A 15,123-nucleotide genomic window follows, 5' to 3' on the forward strand; every position below is an offset into this window, starting at 1 on the left:
GTGAGGGAACGACTGTTTATAGCTTCTAGAACATAAGTGATAACAGGAAGTAACTTGTTTCAGTTACTTTTTAACAGTAAATGTAACTATAAGAAGATTTTTTAAAAGAAGTGTAAATTGCTGTTCTTTAATAAATAGAAATTGTAATCGTCAGCAAATTGCTGCGGTATAACAGGAATACAACACTTCAGGATGTGATGGACTGTATATGGTCAAATGAATCAGCTTCTGTATTGTTAACAATAACGTATTATTCCTTACATGCAATATGAGAGCTGATCATGTTAGAGTGTGCAGAGAGAGGGGGGATTGAAGTGCCACAGTTTGTATATTTATAGATATTTTAGTCAGATAAAAGTTTAGGTGCCTATAGTCCATTTTCAGTTGTATAATTCTTTCTGGAAACACGCTAAGCACTTGATGTTACAGTTGTTGAACAGTTATATGACTTTAAAAATGGGTGGAAATGATCAGCTTACGCCATCTTACTTACATTTACATATAGTGGAAAATACACATAAACAGAGGATAAAAGAAGCTAAAAGCTAGTAACTTCAACCTAAATATAACACTTTACATATCCAAATGTGTACGTGTAATACACAGACATGAAGTGGATTCCATTTTATAAATTTACATACTGTGTGCTGTAAAAGTAATGAGATTTTACGTGTTAATCCACAGTGAGAAGAGAAATGATTGACAGCTGGTGTAGCTCTGCTTTAGCCTCACTCAGCTCTCTGCTTAAGTACACAACTGCTGACAGACTGATCCCATCTCTCTCTCTCTCTCTCTCTCTCTCTCTCACACACACACACACACACACACACACACACACACACACATTCATGCTTTCTCAGAGAAGCGGTGTGACCGTGAGCTTGGAATCCCTCAAGGGAGCAGCGGAGGAGGAGGATTAGGTTTCAGCACGAGAGACAATCCTGAAATGAAACCGCAAGAGGCCCCGTGAATAATGCACAGGCAACACTGGACGTTAGGCTTCCTGCCCAGGACACACTCCACTCCTCCACCCAAACTCACATCCACCTTCTCCCTTGAGCCCAGACGTCACAGGGTCACAACCTGCTGTGTGAAAACAGCATCTACCTAGTGTGTCCAGGTGAGACTCATACACACGCCCTCTCCAAATACACTCCCTGATATAAACACACACAGAGTACTGACTGATACACCATAACATAATACCCCCTCATTCACAGCTTCAGCATGCTTCACTGAAATAACACATCAGAAATGAAAGATTGATTTGAGCTCATCTGAGATTTAGAAATATAATGAATTCCCACTCCTTCAGTAAACACACACAATCTGCTTTAGTCTAATCTACCTTGGAGATGGAGCAGGAGTTTACTGAATATATAAACATGATCAAACTTCCATAATAAGAGTTTCATGTAATCCCTTAACGTTAAATTCATCCAGTTATCATGATAAACCCAGTTCAGACAGTATATTGTTAGGTTATGGATCATTTTTGTCTATTTTGAAAAATGCATAAATGAAGAAGAGAAGCTTTGGAAGAGAAACACATTCACATTTAGTTTATAACAAGTAAATAAATGGTTAATAACACTCGTTCTTTAGGAAAATATAAAGCCAGTTTATATACCACACATTTTATGAATTTTCTATTTCTGATTTGTACTGTAACCATTAGATATAAGTTCATTTCTTCCATTTTCTTCAAGATAGCAGACAATTCTGATCTACATTTGGTGGAGTTTACATAGGTCTATGTTAGGTCTATGTTATTTTTGGCCATTTTCCATACTTAGCTTTTTTTTTGTGTTTTTTTTCAGCACAGATAGCTTGATGTCACACACACAAACATTGCTTTGTCCTGAAAGACCAGACGTAATTGGTGATTGGTGTAGGAACTGAACGACAAAGTGGACAATTGGTCAAAAGGTCTTGTTTGAAAACTGTGGACCTGCTGTTTATAGTCCAACTAACGTCCACCTTGAAAATCACACGGTGAACAAATATAAAGGTAAAATCTTTACGGAGTGCTGGTTTATAATCCAAACAGCAGCTACAACCTACAAAGGGACCCCGTGTGACTCTGTGTGACAGGATGCAATTTAAAGTAAGTCTCTAAACCAAATAATTCTTACCTTTTTTGGCAATCTTTCATGGTGCAGTTCACCATCACAGAGCTACTCAGTCCTGATAATGGCATTGTGGGTCAAACATGACCCATATGTAAACAGCCACACCTAAGGTTGTTAACAGAATTTGGAATCTGCATCAAAAATGGTCCATTTAATATTCGTCCATTTCAGTTTTTGGTCTGAATGTGGTTCATGTCATTCCTCATATACGGTTTTTATCGGTTTTACCATGCTACCTAATTTCACCCAAAATCTGCACCATGATAAAATGATGTGACTCTAACAGCTTAAACAGCATTCACCCAGTGTTTGACAAATGAGTTACTAGAAAATTAGAAGTCATGTGATTATGTAGACGCTGGTAGCTTAGACTAAACACAAAAAATGAAGCTTGGAGTGCTAAACACACACTGAGCTAGAATACAGTATAAAGCTGGCAGCTTTTAGATTAGATTTTGTTTCCTCATATATTTTCAGAGAGCTCTCGTGACTTTACTACCATCTCATCATCCAATTTGACCACAGAGTGTCTTTGTTATTCGGCGTATTTCTTCTCAACGTGTAACCTTTTATAGTACATGAAGTGATCATCCAAATCACCACATCATTGTTTTCCCAGCTAGATTTGTCTAGAGTTTCAAATCAGATCCAGAGCATACAGTACTTCTTCAAGCTGCTCCATGAAAGTGTGTTATTATGAGGCTGGTCAAAGTGTTGATCAGTGCTGACCCAGTGGACCAGTGAAGCCTCCAGACAAGCTGCGATCAGCCATTTCGTGTGAGGTTTAATAATCACAGATTCGGCTTTCAGTCCCTAGAGTAATCAGGAGAACGTCGGAAAGCCTCCTAATTGCGGTAATGTAACAACTCTCAGTGCAAAACCTGAACCGCTGTGGCCTGTTCCTCAACGATTTAAACCAGATGTCACCTCCTAGGCTGGATGTTGTTTTTAAAAAAAAAAATATATATATATATATATATGCACAAACAAATGGAATTCCACGAAGACGAGAAAGTGCAGTTAATTAAATTAGACTGTGCATATGGGATTGTTTCAGGGGAAGGGAGTAGGGAATACGTTTTTTTCTGTAAACTGAGAAAAGCTGATCGACAATAACAACAAAGTCTAGAGTTCACACATCAGGTCAGCAGATTTATTATGTTTATATTTCATAGCCCTTTGTTTCAGCATGACGCAAGGCCTCTAAGGCACTATTGAACTTCTTCTTTGGTGGCTGAGGCCCAAACGTATTAATTACTGGCTGCAAAAAAAGCAATTACACCTGTTCCTTTTGTTTGAGTCACACAAATAAAAGCTCTTGTCCAAGGTTCGGTTGGTATGACCAGGATTACTAGGGCTAAGAAATAAAGGCATCTCAGTTGGACAGAGCTGGCCTCTCAGTAGCACAGAACAGTCTCGCCAGGTGATAGCAAGTCCATTACCATATTATCACCATAGGCACTGCTATTATGCTGAAAATTACAGGCCAGAGTTTCAACAAAAAAAAAGGAAAAAAAAAAGCGATATTTATTCAGAGATCGGTAAAACAGCTTGCAGCCCCTTTAGCTTTCTCCTCTGCTGTTTCTCTTCCCTCATTTCATGCCTGTCTTTCACCCTGCTCTTATCACGGGTGTCTCCTGCACTCTCCTATTCGCTCTGGCTATGTTTCTCAGTCTATTGTCTTGCTTTGCTTTGGCCCCTTGCCTCTTGATCCTTTGCACTCGTGAGCCGTTTATTTCTTTCTCGTTTTTTGGCTTCTCTTTGGCTTTTGTCAATTCAGCTGAAAATTAAATGTGCTCTCTGGCATGACGTCGGGGCAGCAGCATGGCCAGGTGCAAAAATAACAGGTTTAATTCACTTCTCATCACCATGTCTCCATCTGTATCATATCAAAGTCAAATAGCAGAGATTATTTTTTTTAAAGGGAGACTTTAACTAACATTTCCTTAGTTCCTTTCTTGTTTTGTTCACTAACGCTAATGCTAATGGTCTTGCTTTGATTTTTTTTTTTTACCCATGTTGCTAAGTGCTCATTGGATGAATGAGTCCATGCTTAGTTGGTTTTTCATGGATTATTTGAGTAATACCTGTTACAGCAGCCTAGCTCTCAGGTGCAGCCCACTGAGGTGATAAATGACTGGACAAGAGGAGGGACACAGTTCTCTCCAGCCACAGTGAATGTAGAGGTTACAAAGACCTAAATGATAGAGAGTGAAGACCACGCCTGGCCCCTTAACGACAATAATAGGTCATTAGTGAGTAGGATTATAACCCTTTGACCCACTGATGAATTTGGTGGCTATTGGCTAATCCTTTCACCAGGCCACGAGCTCCTCAGTGTCCACCATGTTCTCTAAGGTATTTCAAATGGAAAATCTTCTTCCACTGATTGTGTTGCTATATTAATGGGAAACTATAATGGCATGATTCTAAGGTGTATGTAAAGCTGTGTGTGTGTGTGTGTGTGTGTGTGTGTGTGTGTGTGTGTGTGTCCATCCATCCATCCATCCATCCATCCATCTTCTACCGCTTATCCTTTTCAAGGTCACGTGGAACCTGGAGCCTATCCCAGGGAGCATCGGGCACAAGGCATGGTACACCCTGGACAGGATGCCAGTCCATCGCAGGGCACAGTGTGTGTGTGTGTTAGTGAAATATTTTTGCTATTGGTCTTTTCTATGAATAGATGTTTCACCTATCATATAGGCTTAACTGTTAGGGTGTAGGAGAGTGTTATATGAGGTGTGTTATATTATTTAACTTGTCCTCCTCTTATATAGCACTCTGTAAATCTTTCCTGTTTGAGAAGCTGGAACAAAGCAGGAGAAAAACCCAGAAGTCTATTCACTCCTGGCAAACTCCAAAAACAAGAAGTTCAAAAATAGCACATCACAATCACCATCTCCTCTTGATCTACCTGAAATAAAAGCCAAATAGCACTGGAGCTTTTAAAGAAAGACAAATCTTATGACTTATTGGATGAATAAGTCTATGCTTGGTCAGTTCATCAAGGGTTATTTTAGTAATATATGACAGATGAGAGGCACGTTTTCTGTAAGGAGACATTTATTGAGCATTTTTGAAAGGAGTCTCCGGTGCCAGTGCTTTGTAAAAAAATAAAAAATAAATAAAAATACTCTAGGACGCGCTGTTATAGGAAAATAATCATCTTCAGGGTGGTAACAGTCACTCCGCTTCACGTAAGGCTGCATCACATCACCCTGTCATTGATTATTTTCATATAACAGCACTCTCTGTCATTTTTTATTCCTTACTCATCCTCCTCCCGCATGGTACTGTTTGCATAAATCTTTAATCTGCCGGACATTGAGTGGTGGCTGGAACAAAGCGGTAGAGAAATCGGGAGTCATGGAAGACATGCAAGAAACACCATATTTAAAAAAAAAATAGCAGCTTATGTTTCATGTCAATTTCAAATCAAAGTGCTTGACATTAAAGAAATGTTATCTAATGCTTACATGAGACTACTTCTTAGCTTTGACTCTTATCCATGTTGCTAACTGCTCATTGGATGAACGAGTCTATGCTTTCATGGATTACGTGTGTAATACCCGTTACAGCAGCCTTGCTCTCAGGTCCAGCCCAATAAGGTAATAAATGACTGGACAGGGGGAAGACCACATCTCTCTACGAGCACAACTCTCTTCAGACACAGCAAATGCAGAGATCACAAAAAGATGGAGAGTGAAGACCACGCCTGGCCACATAACAACTGGGTAATTAGTGAGTGGGCTTATAGCCCTGTGATCAACTGAGAAATTAGCATTAATCAAAGGACTGGTCAGGCAAAGAGATAGCCACTGGTGATGCCCTATCCAACCCTGAATGGCCACGAGTCACCAAGGGCACGAGCTCAGCTTGATGTTCACTAATTGCCAGCAGTGATCTTCGAGCCAGAGCAACAATCAATGGCATTTCCCAGTGCTTAATGATGTGGCACGGAGGAGAGGAGAGAATGTAAGCTCTGGCAGGTGTGTGTGTGTGTTTGTGAACATGGAGCTTGAAGCTGAGGGATAAAGCATGAGCTCACTCAGCTCTCAGCAGGCTGGGTATGTGGCATATTATGCGGTTAGATGTTCCTGTGACCTCAGTGGAAGGTTTTTCAGTTTGAAGCACTTGTGAGTGAAAGATGCTTGGCTGGGGTTGATGACCGATTATTGTTTTATTTCATATTCACTCCTGGCATGTGGTGGGCTCCATCTGTAAGCACTAAAATGGCCTCCTTTCCATGTCCTTAGTTAAACCTGTGGGGCTCCAGAGTAGAAGTGTTACAGTAGAGCTTTTACACATTCAAGCGGCTTTTTGCTTCTCAGTGGTGGTATTGGGCCTTCAAAACATCCAAAACAAATAAGTTGTGGTTTTCTTTTTGCTGTTACAAAGCACAACATATATCAATGAACTGCATTTCTGAGCATCAGGCTATACCATTTGTATTCACAGAAAATATTAGACTTTTTTTTAAATGTCTCATTATCTAGTATTAATGCCTTCAGATGCAATTGTTCGTTTTATTTTGCTCACACACCGTGCAAATTAATTCATTTCACATCATTTCCCACTGGAGGTGACTTTATATGTTTGTGTGTGGTGTTGATGATTAATAGACGTCGACTTGCAGGCTTGCCACAGCGGTGTGTGTGTTTAGGCACGGCTTTAAGAGACTGACCGAGCTGGCTGCTGACTCTGTTCTGTTTGGCTGCAGTTCCACTGTGGAGAGATCAGTGCGGTGGGCCACACGCAAACACACTGCAACCTTACTGCAAGCATCTTCTGACTAATCAGCTTTACCCAATGAAGAAACAGTTTTATCCTGATAGGAGTGGACTCTTCCAGGATGACCCCACCCGCATCCACAGGGCACAAGGACTCACTGAATGGTTATATGAGTATGAACATGATGTAAATCATATGCCCATATGACCTTCACATTCACCAGATCTCAACCCAGTCGAATGTTTATGAGAGATTTTGGAGTAACGTGTTCCACAGCGTTCTCTATAACCGTCATCAAAACCACATCTGAGAGAGTAGATTTTGAAAGAATAGTGTTTATCACTCCAGAGACTTGTCAAATCAATGCCAAGGTGAAATGAAGCTGTTCTGGTAGCTTGTGATGGCCCAACAACTTGCTAAAACATTTGTATATGTATAAATCTATCTATTTATCTATCTATCCATCTATCTATCCGTCTATCTATCTATCTATCTATCTATCTAGCTGTCTATCTGTCTGTCTGTCTGTCTCTCTGTCTATCTATCTCTCTATCTATTTATCTGTCCGTCTACAGTGAGGGAAAAAAGTATTTGATCCCCTGCTGATTTTGTACGTTTGCCCACTGACAAAGAAATGATCAGTCTATAATTTTAATGGTAGTTGTATTTGAACAGTGAGAGACAGAATAACAACAAAAAAATCCAGAAAAACGCATGTCAAAAATTTTATAAATTAATTTGCATTTTAATGAGGGAAAAAAGTATTTGACCCCCTCTCAATCAGAAAGATTTCTGGCTCCCAGGTGTCTTTTATACAGGTAACGAGCTGAGATTAGGAGCACACTCTTAAAGGGAGTGCTCCTAATATCAGTTTGTTACCTGTATAAAAGACACCTGTCCACAGAAGCAATCAATCAGTCATATTCCAAACTCTCCACCATGGCCAAGACCAAAGAGCTCTCCAAGGATGTCAGGGACAAGACTGTAGACCTACACAAGTCTGGAATGGGCTACAAGACCATTGCCAAGCAGCTTGGTGAGAAGGGGACAACAGTTGGTGTACGATTATTCGCAAATGGAAGAAGCACAAAAGAACTGTCAGTCTCCCTCGGCCTGGGGCTCCATGCAAGATCTCACCTCGTGGAGTTGCATTGATCATGAGAACAGTGAGGAATCAGCCCAGAACTACACGGGAGGATCTTGTCAATGATCTCAAGGCAGCTGGGACCATAGTCACCAAGAAAACAATTGGTAACACACTACGCCGTGAAGGACTGAAATCCTGCAGCGCGCGAAAGGTCCGCTGCTCAAGAAAACACATATACATGCCCGTCTGAAGTTTGCCAATGAACATCTGAATGATTCTGAGGACAACTGGGTGAAAGCGTTGAGGTCAGATGAGACCAAAATGGAGCTCTTTGGCATCAACTCAACTCGCCGTGTTTGGAGGAGGAGGAATGCTGCCTATGACCCCTGGAACACCATCCCCACCGTCAAACATGGAGGTGGAAACATTATGCTTTGGGGTTTTTTTTCTGCTAAGGGGACAGGACAACTTCACCGCATCAAAGGGACGATGGACGGGGCCATGTACTGTCAAATCTTGGGTGAAAACCTCCTTCCCTCAGACAGGGCATTGAAAATGGGTCGTGGATGGATATTCCAGCATGACAATGACCCAAAACACATGGCCAAGGCAACAAAGGAGTGGCTCAAGAAGAAGCACATTAAGGTCCTGGAGTGACCTAGGCAGTCTCCAGACCTTAATCCCATAGAAAATCTGTAGAGAGAGCTGAAGGTTCGAGTTGCCAAACGTCAGACTCGAAACCTTAATGATTTGGAGAAGATCTGCAAAGAGGAGTGGGACAAAATCCCTCCTGAGATGTGTGCAAACCTGGTGGCCAACTACAAGAAACGTCTGACCTCTGTGATTGCCAACAAGGGTTTTTAAACCAAGTACTAAGTCATGTTTTGCAGAGGGGTCAAATACTTATTTCCCTCATTAAAATGCAAATCAATTTATAACATTTTTGATGTGCGTTTTTCTGGATTTTTTTGTTGTTATTCTGTCTCTCACTGTTCAAATAAATCTACCATTAAAATTATAGACTGATCATTTCTTTGTCAGTGGGTAAACATACAAAATCAGCAGGGGATCAAATACTTTTTTCCCTCACTGTATCTATCTATCTCTCTATCTAGCTGTCTATCTGTCTGTCTGTCTGTCTATCTATCTATCTATCTATCTATTTATCTGCCCGTCTATCTATCTATCTATCTATCTATCTATCGATCGATCTATTTGTCTATCTAGCTGTCTGTCTATCTATCTATCTATCTATCTATCTATCTATCTGTCTGTCTGTCAATCAATCTATCTATCTATCCGTCTATCTATCTGTCTATCCATCTATCCATCTGTCTATCTCTCTATCTCTCTAGCTGTCTGTCTATCCATCTATCTATCTGTCTATCCATCTATCTGTCTGTCTATCTATCTCTCCATCTATCTATCCGACTGTCTATCTGTCTATATGTATGTCTATCTATCTGTCCATCTATCTATCCGACTGTCTATCTGTCTATCTGTCTATATGTATTTCTATCTATCTGTCCATCTATCTATCTATCTAATTTTAACAATGCACATGGTCACAATTGAGCTTTACAGAAATCCAGATATACAATTTGAAATGTGAAATTTCTCCCTAATCATTGGTCCATCCATCCATCCATCCATCCATCGCACTGATTTAATTTTTATGCGACTGTCCATCTATTCAAGTATAATTCTCATGCCTCACCTTTTCACAGAGACACTACAGCACAGAAAAGCAGAGAAACCCTGAAGGTTTTTGCATCAGCAGTGTCCTGTGTGCCTCCACCAGAAATGGAGGACACCTGCCAGGTGTGTGTGTTTGTGTTGATGTGGGAGGTTGTGTGTTCCTCTGGTCAGGCTCTATTAACTCTCCCTGTGGCTTTGGCTCTAAACATTCCCCTATGACAGCGTGGGCAGTGCCTGAGGCTGAGGTACACAGCCCCCACAGCGGGTGACGGGCATTTGGGACTGAGCTCCTCTGACTACAAGTTGATGTTCACACTCCACAGATGCACAGTGGCCTGACAAAAGACTTTTTACACACTCTCATGTGTGTATCCACATTCTTCCCTTGCTTTGGTTGCTCTGTTAATGACCTCTAGCGAGGTCAAGTCAGCGCACACTAATTCTAAATCTCCAGCGTTAGGGATTTGTGCATGCATTTATTGCATGTTTGTTTTTTTTTTTTGGAAAGGTGCATCTGTGTGTGCTGTTATTATACCTTTTATTCTCTCACTCTTTATTTTGCAATAAAGAGGATTCTCTTATTGTGCGTCCTTAATCGTTAGGGTGTAGGGTGTTGTTATACGAGGTGTGCCATATTATTTAACTTGTCCTCCTCCTGCGTAGCGCTCTATAAATCTTTCCTCTGTGACATGTGGTGAGGTGGCTGGAACAAAGCGGGAGAGAGGCCAAGAGTCTACTCACAGACTACAGAAACACCACCCCCTATAGGTGGAATAAGGGAGGGATCTCCAACAGAAACTCAGCACACTCTGAAGTGGTCATAGTAAAGGCAGAAGCTAGATTTGTCAGTTAATTTGTACATTAACAATGTTTTCTTTTTTTAAAAAATGTATGATATTTTATGTTTGAGATACTAATGTAGTCTAATTCAGTACAGTCAGTAGTGTATCCAGGTTGTTAGGCATGTGGTGGCAGTTGTCTGGGGGGCGAGAGCTTACTAAAGTGTGGCATCACCTAATTATGTATTTATAACCTGAAATCATAATCATAATCTGAAAGTTAGGTGTTTAATATGATATGAGGAAAATCTTCTTGTGGGGGTGGTTTGATGATTAAAGGATGATCCAAGAGTAAAAATCTGTCAAATTGTTCATTATATCTAACCCGTCACATCTTTCCGTGTGAGTGTTTGTTGTTTTGTTTTTCCCTTTAGATGCTTTTCTTTATCCTGGGACTTGATCTTGCTGATGCCAAGCTTCAAACACGCAACATTAAAAGAGCGGATTAGACGGTTAATGTTCTATGGAGATGATTTGGCTGGGAGAGGGATTCAGTGGTGTGGTAATGTGGACCACTCTGTGTTGAGAGGTTATGCTTTGCGCAGTAGATGTGTGGGTGTCGTGGAGCAGGTGCTGCTCATTTCAGGCAGCCTGCCCTGTTTTTTGTTTTAAGTAGATTGGTAAATGTGATTGGGAGACACTGGCATAAACACACGAATATCAAATATCAGCTCGACAGCCCTCATACACACATGCATAATTTGTCATTGTGGAGGGAGTGTGTACGCTGCACACGGCATGCCAGGCGTCATCAGAGGAATGGAGTGCCAGCTGAGCCAGGTGCACCAGGGCCCATGGGTGAATACTGGCCGAGGCTTATCAGGTACCATGCCAGCATCCAGAGTGAAAAGGTGAAAATGAAAAGAAAGGATTAAAAAGAAAGGGGGGGGGGAACTCTATGGGCATTTCTATGTATTTCATTCTCAATCACCATTTTGTGAAGTTTGTCACTTTATTGTTAATACCACTTGACCCTTAGTTCTGAATGATACAACTGCAATTTCATGGGCTTCTGTAACTCACACAAGAGCGAGCAGAAGAGCTGTGTGTATCTGTGTGTGTGTGTGTTTTCCTCTGCCAAGATCAGGGTGTGGGGGTGCCGCTCCTGTGAGTAAAAAACTACGGCTTTAGTCATTTCAAAGGTTTTAGGGATGACCGAAGGAGTAGTCAGCCCACGGCTGTAAAATATTAATCCGTGTAAAACAGATTTTGCTGAATAGCAGCTTTGGAGAAAGTGATTTGGAATAGAGAGTCAAGAGTAACAAAGCAAGACTGCTTGTGTGTGTGTGTGTGTGTGTGAGAGAGAGAGAGATTGTGTAAATTACACGTGGTCTTTTGGGTTATAACAAGCATTCAGTAGGTCATTTTTGAATTTCAACTTTTTTTTTTTTTTTTAATATTTGGTGAAGTTCCACTCACATTCCAGCAGCTATCAACTATATTATATCTAACCAGTCAGGACAAGTGGGCATCTCTATTTGATAATCACCTACTTTTATGCTAGCATTTAGACCGTGGTGCATGTGTTTTGGAGGCGTGGCTTTGGAAGGAACATGGATGAGAAAGGCTGTGTTTGGATTCTGAGATTCAAAACAGCTCACTTCACTTCACTTACACTGAAATCACTGACTATACCTTTAACGCACCACAGCCTTGAACTTGCACCCTCTGGAAAGGCCACTCTGATGCGAGAGAGAGAGAGAGAGAGAGAGAGAGAGAGAGAGTGAGTGCATAAAGGGGACAGCACACACACACCTCCAACGCAGGAAGTGATTTATCATAACATGGTGGGGAGATATTGGCTCCATACTGAACCAATTAAGAACCTGGGCCTGTTTCATCATACTTCATAACCTGGGCCGAAGGGCTTCGGAGCGTGCTACAGTGCCGTAATTGAATTTTGATTAAACACACATGGCGTGTAACCCATGCATGGCTACAGCGAGATCTTGGCCCTGCATCGTGCTGGTTTTCTCCTCACCGACAACTTGCCAAAAAAACAGGATGTGCCTAAGATGGAGGGAGAGGGAAAAGAGTGAAGCGAGAAAAAACGAACGGAGAGAAAGAGAAACGTGCAAAAAATGGACGTAAAGTCAGAGACAGCTGGAGAACAAAGATTTCTCTGTGCTCCACTTTGCCCTTTCGGGTGTGTCCCCCTAGGCTCTGCAGCGACTGGGAGATCTGTAGGTGACGAGTGGCTCCATTTCTGCTGAGTCATAGGTTGCACGGGGAGAAGCGCTGCATGTGAGGGACCCCACACACACACACACACACATAGCGCATAGACCACAGCCAGGCAGATAAGCTTACACAGCCATCTCTCAGACTGAAGGTCACACACACTCAGTAAACACTGAGATTGATAGCCTGCTCTGTGAAGGAGTGTGACCTGTGTATCACTCCACACTACAAAGCCCTCAGACAACGAGTGGTTTGACTCTTATGTGTCTTAGATATCTACAGACATCTCAATAATAATCCCTAAGATAAAGAGAAATATGTTCTTCTAATTCCTGCGTGAGGCTCAGAAGAATTGTATTGCTACAGCTTGGCAGTGGATCAAGCAGAAGAGCTCCTACACAATAGATACAGCTCCCCAGCGTGTGGTAGAGCTGCTCCAGAGCCAGGAAATAGCCTGCAAAGTGAGGAAGAGGACGAGAAGGAAGTGGAGAAGAGTTCCACTTTCTCGCTCCATACCCAGCTATAAGCACAGACACACAGCTGGCCCGGGTGAGCACACACATCACTTCTGATTTAGACAGGCACAGGCCCCACGATATCAGTAAAACAATTTCCTGTTATTACTCCTTCATCATGGCTCTGTCTGTTTCTCCATGGGATTCTTTATTGGGGTAGTTGTGAACCTCTGCATTCATGTCTGAAAACAAACAGGAGTGTGATAAGACCAAAATGACAAAATGGTCCCCCCCCCTCCTCTTTCTATTCCTGTAGTTTGAGGCCAGCAGAACAACCATACTGGACATTAATGAAAAGTGTCCTGACACAGCTAGTTGAATGTCATCAAGTATTTATGGTCAACTACACCTCTAATTTTTGTGGCATGTCCCACATCAGTGTTGCCAACTCTGTTCAGGGGAAAGTAGCTAATGCATGCTCAAAAAGTCACTAGAATTCACCCCATACCAATTTGCATATTTATCAAATCATGATGATCCTTTGCATATTAAAGAGAATTTAATATGAACCAAGATGTGCACACAAACAATGGGGATCAGTGATTGGTGGATGGGAACAATGGTGATCAGTAATTGGTTGATGGGGACAATATTGAACAGTGATTGGTTGTTGTGAACAATGGTGATCAGTGATTGGCTGTTGGGAACAATGATGATTAGAGATTGGTTGATGGGAACAATGGTGATCAGCAACTAGTTGTTGGAATAATGGTGATCAAAGTGATTGTTTGTTGGGAACAATGGTGATCAGTGATTGGTCGTTGGGAACAATGGTGATCAGTGATTGGTCGTTGGGAACAATGGTGATCAGTGATTGGTCGTTGGGAACAATGGTGATCTGGTTGTTGAACATGCTGATTTTACACACTAGTGGTGACTCGACTGAAACTGCTTATCAACTTGTATAACCAGCAGCTGTGTGTCAGCTGAAAAGCTCTATCAAGTGCAGGACAGTTGCTAACGTCTTCTCAAAAAGTCACTAAATTTGTTACTAGGCTCTTATTTGAAATAAAGTCACCAAAGGAGTCTACAAAGACACCAAATCTAGCAACAATGTGGCTACGTTGGCAACACTGTGAATTGCATTCAGAGGCATGATAGAACGGCCTCTAATTGGCTATTCAGCCTAGCAAATCAGTGTAGAAGAATAAAAACCAAAGTCAGCAAAACAATCAAACAACTCTTAAGAGGACACACATTGTATACCAGACAAAACTTTTAAACATATTGAGAACGGGGTGAAAATGATAGCTAGGCTAGTTTTGTTTGGCTACATCCAAATCCACATTCCTCTGCACTAAACTGTGTGTCAAAATGGTACACAACTATGGACAGCGATACCGGTAGCAAGCGACTATTTTGACATAATACTGTATCTTCTGTTTTTAAATAAACAATTTAAAGTTACTGTAAAGTTTTTTACACCAGTACAGAATGTCAGTGCATGCCAGCAGTGTCTGAGAGCAACTTGTTACAGAAGACATGAGGCAACGGGAGATGAACCTCAGTCGCTCCTGTTGGAGTTTGTTCTTCGGTGTTGGTTTGGTTTCATTTCTCATCCACTTCCTTCACCTTGACTCTGCTCAAGTGCACAATGACCTGCTGTAGTGCACACTATAGGGTGTGAGGGATCCGTGGGGTTGGAAGAGCAGGAAACTCCATCCCCATTTGGGGACGCACAGAAGGGGTCAAACCCCACAGAGTAGAAATGCTGTGTCCAGCCTTGGACTCCTTCCATAACTTACCACTATGAGAGAGAGAGAGAGAGAGACAGCAAGTGAGTGAGTGCACCCATAAAGCACAGCTGGATAAGGAATGGGCTTCTCATGCGGAGGGAGGGAGCTCGGCACTGCGTCTTTCTCTCTCATGGGGAAGAGCACCATAAATCTCCTGCCTCTTATCCTGCTGGTGTATTGATAAGCTCTGCTCCGGTGTAG

At 41.7% G+C, this 15,123-nt stretch overlaps 1 protein-coding gene across 1 annotated transcript in view; it reads left to right on the plus strand.

The window, feature by feature from the left end:
• The first annotated feature begins 896 nt into the window (after positions 1–896).
• patj (PATJ crumbs cell polarity complex component) overlaps positions 897–15,123 on the plus strand; it is a 163,792-nt gene continuing 149,565 nt past the window's right edge. Inside the window, exon 1 of the mRNA XM_053635119.1 lies at positions 897–1,120. The gene's annotated coding sequence lies outside the window, so the exon portion shown is untranslated. The remainder of the gene's footprint in view (positions 1,121–15,123) is intronic.

The sequence above is a fragment of the Ictalurus furcatus genome, chromosome 10 (assembly GCF_023375685.1).
Source record: "Ictalurus furcatus strain D&B chromosome 10, Billie_1.0, whole genome shotgun sequence".
NCBI lineage: Eukaryota > Metazoa > Chordata > Actinopteri > Siluriformes > Ictaluridae > Ictalurus > Ictalurus furcatus.